Source organism: Mus caroli, unplaced genomic scaffold (assembly GCF_978045245.1).
Source record: "Mus caroli unplaced genomic scaffold, Mus_caroli_1 scaffold_18, whole genome shotgun sequence".
Taxonomy (NCBI): Eukaryota; Metazoa; Chordata; class Mammalia; order Rodentia; family Muridae; genus Mus; species Mus caroli.
The window spans coordinates 72,609,730-72,627,346 of NW_028227273.1; the positions used below are offsets into that span (position 1 = coordinate 72,609,730).

The window sequence follows — 17,617 nt, forward strand, 5'->3', positions numbered from 1 at the left end:
ACTGGAAGAAGCACTGCTGGTTTGAAGCTCCATGGAAAAAGAAAATAATTAAAATTCGTACCGGAACACTAGAAGCAACAGGCAAAAAGGTTGCCAGGTGTGGTACGGTCTAAGCTGGAACAGCGCACTGGATTCACTTAGGTTCAGCATTGAGTTATCAGGATCTAGGAATGTAACAGGCAGTTAGCTGCAGCTTCCAGACGCTGTTTCTTAGGTGAGAGAGATAAAAGGGTTTGGATTTAATAATCAGACGATTGACCACAGTCAGAAACTGCATCAGGCGGGAGGAAAATGTCACAGAAGCAGAGAGAAATTTTAGAGGCACCCTGCTTTGTTCTCTCTGGGCCCTACAGCAGAAGTTCTCTGCCCTCTTTCTGTTTTTGTCTAAGGTCTTGTCTAATGTCTGGTGCACAGTCTGTTCACGTGTTCAATGCATGTATGTTGGTATCTAGTCTGAATGAATGAATGTTCTGTGTTTTATGTTAGAAAACAAAAGATGGCTGGTATAAGCAAAGCCGAGAGTGGCCACATGCTTTAGCCAGGATCAGGCACACAGCAGGAGGGCTCCTGCTAGAAAAACTGTTCTTTAAAAGAAAAAGGGGAGTCTGCAGCCTCATAGTTTTGGGACTGAAAAAACTGATAGGTGTTTTTTTCCTAAGAAAATTCTCTGCATTCGTGATTATTGCGTTTAGCTAATTACAAAGTGCTGTTTATTTTATAATTATAGCTAGAAAAATTAATATTCTCTGATTGGTCTAAGTGTAGCTGCTTCATTGGGATTTTTACTGGTAATGTGCTCTGCGTTTCTTCACAATTAGCTCATAAGTTATTGGTTATGATTAAATAATTCTTACATTGGTAACAGAGGGTTAGCCTCAAATTGGCAACTCAGGAGTCTTTCAAACACGTGGCATAAGCAGACAAAAAAACCTGGGCCTCCTGAGATACTTCTAGCTGAGATAATATTTAATGTGATTCTTATCCTAGAAAGTAAATTTAAAGATAAGATTTAAAGCAATGTCTCTTTAATGAAGCATTAAAACTTGCACTGTCATGTATTCATAGGTATATATTGGCAGCCAAACTCGTAATATGATAGTAATGCTTCTAATATTGATTCTTAAGGTGATACATTGTTTTAAAATTGGGTTTTGCTTTCCTAAGGTTGTAGTTATAATCTAATATTGCAAAAGAAACTTAGTAGTTCTAAAATCTTTCCTCATTACAGGAGGGCCAAAATGCTTGGGTTGGAAAATTTTTTTCTTATGTTCGAGTTATTGCAAGTTCAGAGCAGCCTCAGCGAAGTTGGCCCGAAATCTCCTTTGTTTCGAAGACTGGGACTAGGGAAGTTCTGAGAACCTCCCCCTCCCTGCCTTCAGGGTAAATTCCCTTTAACTAATAAAACATTGTTGCAGATCTAACCAGATGTTTGAAATAATGCTTTAATTCAGAATTTATAAAAAGTCAATCAGGGCTCTTGCTCCTTCTCCTGCTTGCTGTGTGAGACTGAGTAACTGCTAGATCCTTGGACTTCCACTCACAGCTACTACTGAACCATTGTTGGGAATTGGGCTGCCGAATGTAAGTCATCAATAAATTCTTTTACTATATAGAGACTATCCATAAGTTCTGTGACTCTAGAGAACCCTGACTAATACACAGGCCGAGAAAGAAATTAGGGAAACAACACTCTTCACAATAGTCACAAATAATATAAAATACCTTGGTGTGACTCTAAGTAAGTGAAAGATCTGTATGATAAGAACTTCAAGTCTCTGAATAAAAAAAAATCAAAGAAGATCTCATAAAATGGAAAGATCTCCCATGCTCATAGATTGGCAAGATTAACATAGTCAAAATGGCTATCTTGCAGAAAGCAATCTACAGATTTGATGCAATCTCCATCAAAATTCCAACTCTGTTCTTCACTGAGTTAGAAAGGGCACTAATTGGCAAAGAATGGGATCCTATAACATGGGATGGGGATGTGTGGGAAGACCATGTTGAAGCTGAGAATTTTGAATCTTCAGATACTCAAGGGTTTGCCCCACCTGAGGAAGTAGTACCCTCAGCCCCACCCTTTGAAATAATGCCTTCCCCACATGAGGAAATTAATTCTGCAGAGTCTGATAAACCAGCAATGACTTGGAGATGCCTGATATTCCGTGGCTTAGTGTTGATGAAGGGATTTTAAGACTTAGGGAAATTGCAATGCTGGAGTGGATATATTGTGTAAAGCCTAATCATCCACAGTGGGATAGTCCAGAAGATATGCCCTTCACCAACTCTATAAGACGCAAATTGGTGAGAGGCGCACCAGCACATTTGAAGGGTTTTGTTCTTTCCCTTTTCCTTGTGCCAGATCTTAACATTGGAGATGCTTCTGCTCAATTAGATGAATTAAATTCACTGGGTTTAGTTGGATTCTGAGGTAACAAGGGCCAGGTGGCAGAATTGAATCGCCGGAGACAAGGTGATCCTAGTTATTATAATGGACAGCGTAGACAAAACAATGTTTATAATAATATACCCAGTAATGGTCAGCACAGGAGAGGTGAAATTTATAATGGCATGACTCACTTGGACCTTTGGTACAGGCTAATCAATCATGGTGTTTCCAGGAATGAAATACATAGGAAGCCTACTGCATATTTGTTTGATCTGTATAAGCAGAAAAATTCTCAAACAAATGAAAGAAAGGCTACATTAGTTCGTGGTAAACAGCAATGTTGGCCAGTGAATAAATTTCCAGATTTGAGCCGGTTTGCAGATTCGGAACCCCTTGAATGAAGGGGTGGCCAGGTTCCGCTGAGGAAGGCTCTTGATAAGACACCCAAAGGTTTTGCTGTTATCCTTTCTCCAGTTCTCCCCCAGAGGGACCTACGGCCTTTTACAAGGGTAATTGTACACTGGGGAAAAGGAAATAATAAGACTTTTTGGGGTCTGCTGGATACTGGTTCTGAGTTGATACTGATCCCAGGAGATCCCAAGAAACATTGCGGCCCTCCAGTTAAAGTAGGGGCTTATGGAGGGCAGGTGATTAATGGAGTTTTGACTGATGTCCAACTCACAGTAGGTCCAGTAGGTCCCCGGACACATCCTGTGGTGATTTCCTAAGTTCCAGAATGTATAATTGGGATAGATGTATGCAAAAATTGGCAGAATTCTCATATTGGTTCCCTGAATTGTAGAGTGAGGGCTATTATGGTTGGAAAGGCTAAATGGAAGTCTTTAGAGTTGCCTCTGCCAAAGAAAATAGTGAATCAAAAACAGTATTGTATTCCTGGAGACATTGCAGAAAAAACTGCCACTATCAAGGACTTGAAAGATGCAGGGGTGGTGGTTCCCACCACATCTCCCTTTAACTCTCCTATCTGGCTAGTGCAGAAATCAGATGGATCATGGAGAATGACAGTTGATTATCGAAAACTAAATCAGGTAGTAACTCCAATTGCAGCTGCTGTACCAGATGTAGTTTTGTTAGTTGAGTAAATTAACACATCTCCTGGCACCTGGTATGCGGCTATTGATCTGGCAAATGTCTTCTTCTCAGTACCTGTCCATAAGGACCACCAGAAGCAATTTGCTTTCAGTTGGCAAGGCCAACAGTATACCTTCACAGTTTTGCCTCAAGGATATATTAACTCTCCTGCCCTGTGTCATAATTTAGCTAGAAGGGATCCTGATCGTTTGGCTCTTCCACAAAATATCACATTGGTGCACTATATTGATGACATTATGCTGATTGGACCAAGTGAGCAGGAAGTAGCAACCACTTTGGACTCATTGGTAACACATGTGCATATCAGAGGATGGGAAATAAATCCAACCAAAATTCAAGGACCATCTACCTCAGTGAAATTCTTAGGAGTTCAGTGGTGTGGGGCATGTAGAGATATTCCTTCTAAGGTGAAAGATAAGTTATTGCACCTGGCCCCTCCTACAACCAAGAAAGAAGCACAACGTTTAGTGGGTCTATTTGGATTCTGGAGACAACACATCCCTCACTTGGGTGTGTTACTTAGGCCTATTTACCAAGTGACTCAGAAAGCTGCTAGCTTTGTGTGGGGCCTGGAACAGGAGAAGGCCCTTCAACAGGTCCAGGCTGCTATACAGGCTGCTCTACCACTTGGACCATATGACCCAGCAGACCCCATGGTACTTGAGGTGTCTGTGGCTGATAGAGATGCTGTTTGGAGCCTCTGGCAGGCCCCTGTAGGTGAATCACAGAAAAGACCTTTGGGATTTTGGAGCAAAGCTCTACCATCATCTGCAGACAACTATTCTCCCTTTGAAAAACAGCTCTTAGCCTGCTATTGGCCCTTAGTGGAAACTGAACCTTTGACAATAGGACATCAAGTTACTATGCGACCTGAACTACCCATCATGAGCTGGGTACTATCAGACTCTGCAAATCATAAAGTGGGACATGCACAGCAGCAGTCTATTATCAAATGGAAGTGGTATATACGTGATTGGGCCAGAGCAGGTCCTGAAGGCACAATCAAGTTACATGAAGAAGTTGCTCAAATGCCTATGGTTTCTACTCTTGTTACAATGCCATCTGCTGCCAAGCATGTGCCTATAGCCTCATGGGGTGTTCCCTATGATCGACTGACCGAAGAGGTGAAGACTAGGGCCTGGTTTACTGATGGCTCTGCACATTATGCAGGCGCCACCCAGAAGTGGACAGCTGCAGCATTACAAGCCCTTTCTGGGACAACCTTGAACGACACAGGTGAAGGGAAATCTTCACAGTGGGCAGAACTTCGGGCAGTACACATGGTATTACAGTTTGTTTGCAAGAAGAAATGGCCAGATGTACTGACTCATGGGCTGTAGCCAATGGATTGGCTAGATGGTCAGGGACTTGGAAAGATCACAATTGGAAAATTGGTGAGAAAGACATCTGGGGAGGAAGAAGTATGTGGATAGATCTGTCCAAATGGGCAAAGGATGTGAAGATATTTGTGTCCCATGTAAACACTCATCAAAAGGTGACTTCAGCTGAGGAGGAGTTCAATAATCAAGAGGATAAGATGACCCGTTCTGTGGACAGTCAGCCTCTCTCCCCAGGCATCCCTGTCATTGCTCAATGGACACATGAACAAAGTGGCCATGGTGGTCAAGATGGAGGTTATGCTTGGGCTCAGCAACACGGACTTCCACTCACCAAGGCTGACCTGGCTACAGCTGCTGCTGAATGCCAGATCTGCCAACAGCAGAAACCAACACTGAGCCTCAGATATGGCATCATTCCTCGAGGTGACCAGCCAGCAACCTGGTGGCAGGTTCACCACATTGGACCACTTCCTTCGTGGAAAGGACAGCGTTTTGTTCTTACTGGAGTAGATACTTATTCTGGTTATGGATTTGCCTTTCCTGCACGTAATGCCTCTGCTAAAACCACCATTCATGGACTGACAGAAAGCCTTATCTGTCGTCACAGTATTCCACACAGTATTGCTTCTGACCAAGGAACTCATTTCACAGTCAGAGAAGTATGACAGTGGGCCCACGATCATGGAATTCACTGGTCTTACCATGTTCCCCATCATCCTGAAACAACTGGTCTGATAGAAAGATGGAATGGCCTTTTGAAGGCGCAGTTACAGTGCCAATTAGGTGGTAACAGCTTGGAAGGCTGAGGTAGAGTTCTTCAGAAGGCAGTATATGCTTTGAATCAGCATTCAATATATGGCACAGTTTCGCCTATAGCCAGAATTCATGGGTCCAGGAATCAAGAGGTGGAAAAGGGAATAGTTCCACTTACTATCACTTCTAGTAACCCTCTAGGAAATTTTTTGCTTCCTGTCCCCATAACTCTAGGTTCTGCTGGCCTAGAAGTTTTGGCTCCAGAGTGGGGAATGCTCCTACCAGGAGCTCCAACAAACATTCCATTGAACTGGAAGCTCAGACTTCCCCCTGGTCATTTTGGGCTTCTAATGCCCTTAAACCAACAGGCTAAAAAAGGAATAACAGTGTTAGGAGGGGTGATAGATCCAGATTACCATGGGGAAATTGGATTACCTCTTCATAATGGAGGTAAGCAAGATTATGTCTGGAATGTAGGCGATCCCTTAGGGCATCTCTTAGTACTACCATGTCCTGTGATTAAAGTCAATGGGAAACTACAACAGCCTAATTCAAGCAGGATGACAAAGGACGAAGACCAATCAGGAATGAAGGTATGGGTCAATCCTCCAGGAAAAGAGCCAAGACCTGCTGAGGTGCTGGCTGAAGGTGAAGGAAATACAGAATGGGTAGTAGAGGAAGGTAGTTATAAATACCAATTAAGACCACGTAACCAGTTGCAGAAACAAGGATTATAAAGTAATATGAATGCCCCATTGTAAATTTACAAATGCATTTGTGATTGTACTGAAAGACTCCCGAAGGGAGACCCTCACTCAAGTCTCGGGACAGCTGCGAACCCAAGAAGACACTGAGACCGAACTTAAGATGTAGAGAGCAAGATTTAATAAAGCAACAATAAGCAAGCACATAAACCAGAGCTCTGGGGCCGAAACTCATACACCAAGCATGGTGAAGAGGAGAATCGACCCCGACCCAAATTTTTCACAGGCTTATATAAGAAAAAGCCAAGGGGGGAAGCAGGGCAGGGAAAGTACAAGTTTGCGTCATTAAGGGGTTTTGCCAAGGGTTTTTCCAAGGGGCTTGTTTTTGCCAAGGGTTTTTCCAAGGGGCTTTCCGTAACCAAGGGGTCGTGTACTATATTTTGGCAATGTACCCGATCTATTGGAACATTCTGAGGTTTGTTCAAACCCTTATCTCAAGAATGTTCCTGGCACAGTCCTCAGTTGGGAGGTGTTGGACTAGGTTTGTTCCAGGAGACCCTTATCTAAAAAATGTTCTTGGAACAGTTTTCAGTTGGGAGGGGGTCGGACTCTGGGGTGAAGAGTTCAGGAGTGTTCCGGGAACAATCTCCAGATGGGAGGGGTAGAACTCTGAGTTGAAGAGTTCAGGAAGAGTTCAGTAATTTTCCTCCTTCAGTACGAGGGATAATTATATCATGTTAGGCGTATTCACAATCTTGTTATTGTTTCATGTGAACATGAGATATTATTTGTGTCAAGTTGACAAGGGGTGGATTCTAGTAGCTATTCCTGGTTGTCAACTTGACTATATTTGGAATGAACTACAATCCAGAATTGGAAGGCTCACCAGTGACCCTTATCTGGAGGCTTGGAGATAGAAGATTCTGATCTGGATCTTGGTATGGAGATCTTGAGGCATAGTGGCTATGGATTCCAGAAGATTAAATCTCCGAGTTCAAGGTTATCTGGGATTAAAGGTGTGGTAGAAAGCACGTTTAATCTGGGCTACACCTTTCATCTGGGATTAAAGGTGTGGTGGAACACACCTTTAATCTTGGCTACACCTTCTGCTGGAGACAATAGAAGGACATTGTAATAAGGGAGTCTCAATCTTGCTCCTTAGCCTGCTTGCTGTGTGAGACTGAGTAACTGCTAGATCCTTGGACTTCCATTCACAGCTGTGACTGAACCATTGTTGGGAATTGGGCTGCGGACAGTAAGTCATCAATAAATTCTTTTACTATATAGAGACTATCCATAAGTTCTGTGACTCTAGAGAACCCTGACTAATACACCAAGATATAAGATACAATTTGTGAAACTCATGAATCTCAAGAAGAATGACGACCAAAGTGTGGACACTTTGCCCCTTCTTAGAATTGGGAACAAAACACCCATGGAAGGAGTTACAGAGACAAAGATTGGAGCTGAGATGAAAGGACGGACCATCTAGAGACTGCCATATTCGGGGATCCATCCCATAATCAGCCTCCAAACGCTGACACCATTGCATACACTATCAAGATTGTGCTGAAAGGATCTAGATATAGCTGTCTCTTGTGAGAGTATGCTGGGGCCTAGCAAACACAGAAGTGGATGCTCACAGTCAGCTATTGGATGGATCACATGGCCCCCAATGGAGGAGCTAGAGAAAGTACCCAAGGAGCTAAAGGGGTTTGCAACCCTATAGGTGGAATAGCAATATGAACTAACCAGTACCCCCAGAGTTCATGTCTCTAACTGCATATATATCAGAAGATGGCCTAGTTGGCCATCAGTGGAAAGAGAGGCCCATTGGTTGTGCAAACTTTATATGTCTCAGTATAGGGGAATGCCAAGGCCAAGAAGTGGGAGTGGGTGGGTGTGGCCTCCCTTCCCCCCAGCCTGGAACCTGCCTGCTCAAGGGTGGAGCTACCGGCTCATTCGTCCTGCCACGCCTACCTACTGCTGGAACCTGCCTTTGCTGCCTGGAGGCACACACGTGTTCGTCCTGCTACTGGACCCTGAGTTACTTGGCGGGAAATTGGGTTCCCTCCCCCTTCCTTTATAAACTGAGTGTCTGGAATTAGTAAAATTGAGCCTTGATCAGAACTTGTTGTCCTGGCTCCATTCTTTTCTTCCGCCCCGTCTAGATTCCTCTCTTTTCAGCCTGAACTGCCATTTTCAGTTGAACCGTTCGTGTTGTGGACTGAGTGGTTGAGGGAGGGTATGGGGGACTTTTTGGGTAGCACTGGAAATATAAATGAAGAAAATACCTAATAAAAACAAAACAAAAAAATGCAATAAAACTTAAGCCAAAAAAAAAAAGTCAATCAAAGACTATAGAATTTATAAAGGCATGACAATCTGGCTTGCCTACTTCATATAAAATTATTATAGATTTAAAAGTTTGTTTTTTCCTTTGCATCTTAATAATTGTAAAGGTTTAGCTTCTAGTGAGTTTGTAATAACTGGAAAATTTTGCCTCTAGGTATGGCTAAATATAGGTCTACATTATGTAAAAAATTTTTTATCATTTCTGCTTCCATACAAGAAGCCAAGAGTTTGAATCTTTCAGTGTATATTGTTTTCTAAGTAGAAAGTATTTTATTAGCTAATGCCTCTCAAGAAAAGTTTACTTAAATTCTTAGCTGTCATTAAGCTAGCCCTAAGCAGAGCTGCTTTATTCTTACTGTAAACATTTATCCGGTTCCTGTTAATCCTTTTGAAGTCATTCCTTTGTTTCATATCAGGTAACTTCTAAGTATTTTGCCTGCTGTGACTTCCTACCCCCTTTATTTTCTGCATTCTTTGGCTCTGGCTGACTGCTATGGGGCGGGGCCTTTGGGCACTTGGCTTTCCCTGGGCATGGTGATTCGAGAAGCCGCCAAAAATCAGGTAGCGAACTCAGGGGAGGGCCTTGCTTGCCATTGCCTCATGAGACTCTGCCAGTCCCCCGCCAGGGTAGCTGTATTTTTACCCACTAAGACTTGGGGTGGGGGGGTTGGGGAGAGGGAGGGCTCCTCTGCCAGTGCCAGGGCCACGGAGCTGCTGCTTGACATTGCAGGGGCGCACTGTCAAAGTCGGTGGTGGAAGCATCAGGCACAAACGGGCCCCGTTCTGCTTAGCGCACAAACACCTTTCCTTGGGGGAGGTGGCTGCGGTGGTGGTGGTGGCGGCGGCCACTGAAGGAGGCGCCAAAAAAGGCACGCACCACCTCTGCTTCAGAGATGTGGGGTTCAACAGCGGTTAAAATCCAGGTTCCTTTTCAGAGTGGCTCCGCTCGCCATGGTGGCAAGTGGCCAAAGTTGGGCCCAAGATCGCGGAGCTGCGACAAGGCAGGTGGACAGGGCCGAGGTATCACTCACCTCAAAGCACAGTTTCAAAAATCTATTAAAACTACTGTGGTGCTAATAAAGAATTGTAAGATATGTTTGTGTATTTTGTAAAACCTATAACAAAAATTGTATCTTAGGAACCTGAAAAAGTGTCTGTTCTTGTTCCAAACAGCATTTAATTTGGTTATTACAGAATATTAATAATTGATCTGTTGCATACCATCATTTTAAATAAGACTGACAATCAATATCCCAAAGATAAGTTAAAAATTGTTTTTATGCATGCTTCAGTATCTTCTATGAATTCATGCTGCATGCATCCCAATTATTGTGTTTAAAAACAACCCCTCTATGAGAAATAAGTAGATGTGAATCACATGCTTATTCTTTTGAGCTTCCCCATGCTTCAGCACAGATAATTTAGTTGTGTGCTGTGGATGGTGTTTTAAAATGCTGAACAATCAAACCTTAATTTGTATATTAATAGTCAATATTATATCTCAGAGCTCACAATTGCTTAAGATTGTTCATTCCTCAGATGTTATTAATTCTCAAATTTGTGATTGCTTATGCCTATACAAATCATAAGAAAAAATGCTGTCCTTTTCAGAAGGCCGTTTTTAGACATTTAATAAATTGTTCTGTATTGCCTGGACATCTTAAAGCAATGCCATGCTAGATTTATATCTCAGGCAATCTATAGGTCCTACATATAAGATAGATTGGATATATAATCTCGTTGTTTATATATTCAAAACAGTTATGGTTTAAGATAATATTTTAATATTCTTGGAAATTGTGCATGTCAATTTCTTTGCTATTAATGTCCTCAGTTACTACTTGTTTCCACATAATAGTGTTAATTCTTGAGGACTTATACTTAATAAATTGCTACAAATAAATGCTCTTATTTCTAAGTTAATAAATAATAAATTATGCACATGTGACTATTAATAACTTTTCAAGCTTTCTAGTTACAACCGTTCTTTAAGACAAACAATTGAAAGTGCAATCAGTCACTGCCAATGTTACATGATTGCTAACTATAACAGTCAAGTATTTGAGATATTTTGTCAACAAATTATTAATTCTAAAGGACAAGGTATTATAGAACTTTAAAACTCTAGATTCTTAAAAGACAAAGAAGGGGGAAAATATATCCCCGTGCATATTATTTAGTGCATTCCTGTGCACATTATTTAAATCATACTTTTATTTTAGAATTTTGAAATTTGGATGTCAAAGAACTTAATAAATGTCTTATCTTACTTTAAAAGGATCTACTTATTGACATATGTCTTAATCCTGAACAGCTACCTTATTAGGAAAGGGAAAAACGTAGGTTCTCTCCACAAAACACTGCAGAAGCATGATGGTTAATTCGTGTGACAAGCTGGCAGGTGAGTTGGCTCAGTGCCCTGACTGAAGTGACAAGGAAGCTAAATTGGGTACATGTTTTCGACCCATCCTTGCTTGCCATTTTTCTAGTTTGAACTAGTGAAGCTGCCTTGCTTCAAGCTTTTTAACTTTATGGCAAAAATAACATCAGAGACTGTATATTCTGACTTAGAAAGATTAGTCATATAATAGAGTCATAATGATTTTTCTCTTTTCTTCAATGTGACCAGTTATTCTAACTCAATCTTAGATTGGTCTAGTAATAATTCTAATATTAGAGATTCCCATTGAAGATAGCTAAAATTCTTAATTACCTAGCAAGGTTAATTTGGAGCTCAACCTCCACTTCCAGAGAATCTCTGGCCTTTCTGCTAATTCTCAAAGCCAGCTCCCCCACACCAGGAGGCCAGAGCCTGAGCTTGGTCGTTGCTAATTTGCAACTGAATGGAGTATCTTGACTTCTTCAAAGAAGCTTTTATACTGTTGCTTTTCACTGTCCCACCTTTGTTTTTTCAAGCAGGTCAGTTAACACCGTTCAGTCTGACTGCAGCAGGAGTAAAATCTTGCTTCCAACAATGCAGGTGGCAGCTATTATTATTGTCCATCAAGAAGCATTCTAGTACATATTGTGGCTTTGGTCTGAATTGGGAGTATGGTGTGCTATGAGGGCCTGACAGTCAGTGACGGGCAACCAGATCATGGAATCATACCAATCCAAGACAGAGGTTCATGCTTAAAGGCCGTGGCTGTTGATAATACAACACAGAGCCATGTTTGTGTGAAATATAACACAAACTAGCTGTGCGTAGCCTCCAGGACGGAATTGGATGGTTCGGGAGGATCTGAGATCCTAAGACAGGCAGGGATGCCAGCCACCATAACTCCCAAGCAGGACTTTAGAGCAAAAATAAATTTTATGCCTGAGTCCAGTTTTGTTTAATATTATTTAAAGGCGGGAAATGTTACCTCCTTCCAGCCTAGCTAGGCTGGCTCAGACCATCCACCACTGAGGTGGAGCCACCTGCTGTGCTGCTTTTCATCCCTCTCCTTTGATATGCCACTACCTGCTACCTGCCTGAGGCCTAAAGGTTCTGCAAGATCTTCTGGAGTTAACACCAAACTGTGATTTTTGCGGGTTCCTACTAAAAGGCTGATCTGACAACTTCAAAGGAACTTTGCGTGACTGGGAATGGGCCTCCCCTCTTCTTTATAAAGTGTGTTCGCCAACATTAAAGTTGAACCTTGATCAGAATATTGTCTTGGTTCCATTTCTCTCTCTACCCGCCTATATTCCCTCTTTTATTTCAGTTCCAAGGTGCATCCCAGGCTCAAACCCAGACATGAGAGCCGCAGGCTGGCCCCAACAGAGAAGGGTAGAGTAAGGGGGAAGTACAGTCAGGATACATTGTATGCAAAAAGAACTCATTTCAATAAAAAGGAAAAAATTAAATAAAATGTTATATGTGGTAATATTACAAGCTACTGAGTTTCTGAGTGCATCTTGGAACCTAAATAAAGGGTGCATGTTACCTGTAAGTGAAAAATATCCAAATACCATGGAAAAGTCCTTTTCTACTACCAAACTTTCCTTAATCTCCTGTTGTTTCCAAGACAGCTTAACAGAGTTTACAGCACATAGAGTCAGCACATAAGGAATGAGTTAGCAATTCTACAACCAAATGTTCTTACCCACAGTGACCAGATTGTTATAATTCTCCAACATCACATCCATGTACAAAGCCCTCTGAGTAGAGTCCAGGCATTCCCACTCCTCCTGGGAGAAGTCCACAGCCACATCCCAGAATTTCAATAGACCCTGAAATAGAAAAAAGTACAGATTTGCCATGTGATTCAGAGACAGTGTTTTTCTGGATACAAGGAGACATGAGAAATTACGGACCTAGATGAGCAGCGACAATAATTCAAAAGGTTGATTTCTAACATAGTTACACTCCATAATAAATGTTCTAACTCTGACAACAGGATGACACAATAGTCTAAAAAGCATGTCTATGAAACAAGACATACATTAAATGTCTGGACACAGTTATCTATCTTGTATGGATACTTTGTTTATGTCCATCCCACAGGATCACCGTGCACATGATTCACAAGGAAAATTCATCATGAGCAAATGTGGTTTTAAATTCTGTACTTGTATATAGTACTAATATAGATCAAAACTTTATTTTTTTATTGGATATTTTATTTATTTACATTTCAAATGTTATCCCCTTTCCCAAATCCTCCCCTTCAGAAGTCCCCTAATCCACCCCCTCCTCCTGCTTCTATGAGCGTATGCCCACCCCACTCCTACCTCCCAACCCTCAAATTCCCCCTACACTGGGGCATTGAGCCTTCATGGGACCAAGGGCCTCTTCTCCCATTGATGCCTGACAAGGCCATCCTCTGCTACATATGCAACTGGAACCATGTGTACTCCTTGGCTGGTGGTTTAGACCTTGAGAGCTCTGGTTGGTTGATATTGCTGTTCTTCATATGGGGTTGCAAACCCTTCAGCCCCTTCAGTCCTTTCTCTAACTCCTCCATTGAGGACCTCGTGATCAGTTCAATGGTTGGCTGCCAGCATCTGCCTCTGTATATGTCAGGCTGTGGCAGAGTCAGAAGACAGCTATATCAGGCTCCTGATAAAAACTTTATTAACAATCAAATACATACAAATTACGGAATGTAGTGAATACCCTTCAGGGTATGGATGGGTGAGTACTTACTGAATAGAAAGAACACCAACAGAATATGAACCAACCCTCAGTATCAACAGATGGAATGACATGAAAATAAAGTTTGTCTATTAAAGGAAACAATCAGCAGGGCACACAGACACCCACCGAATGGGAGAAAATCTGTACCAGTGAAGCTCTGGATAGGGGTTTATATCGAGAATTTACCAAGAATTACAGACATTAAATACCAAGGAAATAAAACTGCCCATTAGCAAATGGATAAAGAGCCTGAACAATCACCTTTGAAGCACAGAAAGATATTTGGCCAATATGTATTGCAAAAAGTGTCATGATCCCTAAAATGCCATCAGAGATATGGAAATTCCAACTACTTTGAAATAAATAGTCCCTCATCCCAGGGAGAAGGGCTGCCATCAACCAGTCTAACAACAAATATTAGAGAGGATGTGGCAATAAAGGAAGAAATCTTATTCACAGTTTGTGTGTATATGTATGTGAGTATGTGTATATGTTTGTATGTGTGTTCCTGCAAATTATTCCAACCATTATAGAAATAAGCTTGGGAATTACTAAAAAATTGAAGACAGAACTAACATATAACCCAGCTCCTTCATTCCTGGCCATATTTTGAGGGAACACCATACCCCACTTCAGACATATTCATATACCATGTTTTGTTTGTTTTTTGCTCTTTATTTACCAGAGCAAAGTATTGGAATCAACCTAATTGTCTATTAACACATTAGTGTATAGTGAAAATGGTATACATATAAAATGTAATACTATTCAGTTGAGGAGACAAATGCCATAAAATTTTGCAGAAAAATAGATGGGCTTAGAATGTGTAATAGTAAGTGAGATCATAGATTGTCAGAAAGAAGAAACTGCATTTCCCACTCACAGGCAGAATCTAGCCAATAGTATATGCAAATGGAAGTAAAGTACTTGTGGGCACAATAGAACATGGAGAAAAGAGAATAACACCATTTATAAAAAGGATATTTTCACAACTGCAAAATAATATTTTTAGTTCTAATTTTGTTACAAGTTTTTATTGGGGGAGTATTGGATGTTGTTATGGTTTGTATGCTTGGCCCAGGGAGTGGCACTAGCAGAAAGAGTGGCCCTGTTGGAGTAGGTGTGTCATTGTGGGTATGGGCTTTAAGACCCTTATTCTAGTTGCCAGGGAGTCAGTAATCTGTTAGCAGCCTTCAGATGAAGATGTGGAACTCTCACCTCTGCCTGGATCATGCCATGCCCAGACACTGCTATGCTCCTGCCTTGATGATAATGGACTAAACCTCTGAATCTGTAAGTCAGCCCCAATTAAATGCTATTCTTTATAAGAGTTGCCTTGGTCATGGTGTCTGTTCCCAGCAGTAAAATCTTTATACAGTTATGTATCAGTTCATGAAGATATATTCAATAGTGAAAACATCAAATTACAATTGAGGTTTCAGAGTTTCTGTTCCCAATGACTATTATAATTGCAGAATGTGCATTAAGTTGTATAGTCTCTAGGGTGGTTAATTTCAGTATGTGAATTTCTTTTGTTGTTTGTTTGAACTTTTTTTCAATATATAATCAAGCGAAAGAATTTTCAGAAGCAGAAAATTAAATGCTTTCATTGTCTAAAAACATAACATTTCTAGAAAAATAATGGACATAACCACTAACATGGGACTTATTTCCTGGAAAATCAGGCATTTCCTGCTGTTTGTCTTCTTTTAAGTTAGTATTTTAATAAGGATGAATAGCTGGCTTCCTGACCTTTCATATAAAGGAGTCAAAAAGGAAAAGCAAAATATAAAGAATGCTGTTAAAGCATAACATCAAAAACATGAAAAGGACCCTGAAAGCAAAAGAACTCTACCAGGTGTCTGGTTAATGATACCAAAGCCAGGAGAGCATGGAATGACATTCAAGCTTGGACAGAAAAGCACCATCAACAATATGGCTGCACCAAGAAAAATACTCCCTCTCCACACGATCTTAGGATCACTGGTGAGTGGAACACAACATCTGTTCCAATCCAATCTTGCGGGACCTGAGACAGCAGAAGGGAAGCAGAAAACTGGCCTGACCAGGGGCACAAGTACCTTCTGGTTGGCGCCAGCACCGGGTCACCTCACCCTCACAGTCCACAGAGGACAACTCTCCACACTACATTAGGATCACTGACCAGAGAGCTTTATGGTCCTCAAAGGAGACACCACTTCCAGACACTGTAACACACCCAGGATCTTAGGACAACAGGATCCCAGGATAACAGGAGCTGGGCCACACTAGTATTTCAGGGTCTCAGAGGAAGCTTGACTGCCAAAAACCCTGACACACCCAGAATCTGAGGTTCACAGGACCCCACAATCAAAGGATCACAGAGAAAGCTAGACTCTGAGGAGTCCTGAATCACTGGGATTATAGGAAGGACAGGCTCCAATCAGATATATAGAGGGCAGCAAGCACTTGAGATAATCAGATGGCAGGAGGCAAGCGTAAGAACAGGAGCAACAGAAACCAAGGTTATTTGGCATCATCACAACCAAACTCTCCCACCTTAACAAGCCCTGGATACACCATCACACCAGAAAAACAAGACATGGATTTAAATTCACTTCTCACAATGATGATGGAGGACTTTAACAGGGAAATAAAGGAAAACACAGGTAAACAGCTAGAAGCCTTTAAAGAGGAAAAACAAAAATTCCTTAGAGAGTTACAGGAAAACACTACCAAAGAGGTGATGGATTTGAACAAAATTATCCAGGATCTAAAAATGGAAGTATAAACAATAAAGAAAACCCAAAGGGAGACAACTCTGGAGATAGAAGCCCTAGGAAAGAAATCAGGAACCATAAATGTGAGCATCAGCAACAGAATACAAGAGATGGGAGAGAAAATATCAAGTGCAGAAGATTCCATAGAGAACATGGACATAACAATGAAAGAAAATGAAAAATGCAAAAAGATCCTAACTCAAAACATCCAGGAAATCCAGGACACAATGAGAAGACCAAACCTACGGATAATAGGAGTAGATGAGAATGAAGAGATTCAACTTAAAGGGCCAGCAAATATCTTCAACAAAATTATAGAAGAAAACTTCACATAACTAAAGAAAGAGATGCACATGAACATACAAGACGCCTACAGAACTCCAAATAGACTGGACCAGAAAAGAAATTCCTCCCAACACATAAGAATCAGAACAAAAAGTGCACTAAATAAAGAGAGAATATTAAAAGCAGTAAGGGGAAAATGTCAAGTAACATATAAAGGCAGGCCTATGAGAATTACTCCAGACTCCTCACCAGAGACTATGAAAGCCAGAAGATCCTGGACAGATGTTAAACAGACACAAAGAGAACACAAATGCCAGCCCAGGCTACTATACCCAGCCAAACTTTCAATTACCATAGATGGAGAAACGAAATTATTCCATGAAAAACCCAAATTTACGCAATATCTTTCCACGAATCCAGCCCTTCAAAGGATAATAACGGGAAAACACCAATACAAGGATGGAAACTAGGCCCTAGAAAAAGCAAGAAAGTCATCCTTCAAGAAAACTAAGAGAAGACAGCCACAAGAACAGAATCCTAACTCTAACAAGAAAAATGACAGGAAGCAACAATTACTTTTCCTTAATATGTCTGAATATCAATGGACTCAATTCCCCAATAAAAAGACATAGAAAAACAGACTGGCTACACAAACAGGACCCAATATTTTTCTGCTTACAGGAAACCCACTTCAGGGAAAAAGAGAGACACTACCTCAGAGTGAAAGGCTGGAAAACAATTTTCCAAGCAATCGGTCGGAAGAAACAAGCTGGAGTAGCCATTCTAATATCGAATAA

The 17,617-nt window shown here is 41.3% G+C and overlaps 1 pseudogene; it reads right to left on the reverse strand.

The window, feature by feature from the left end:
• Window positions 1-17,617, reverse strand: part of LOC110283953 (uncharacterized) — a 35,390-nt pseudogene that overhangs the window by 2,788 nt on the left and 14,985 nt on the right.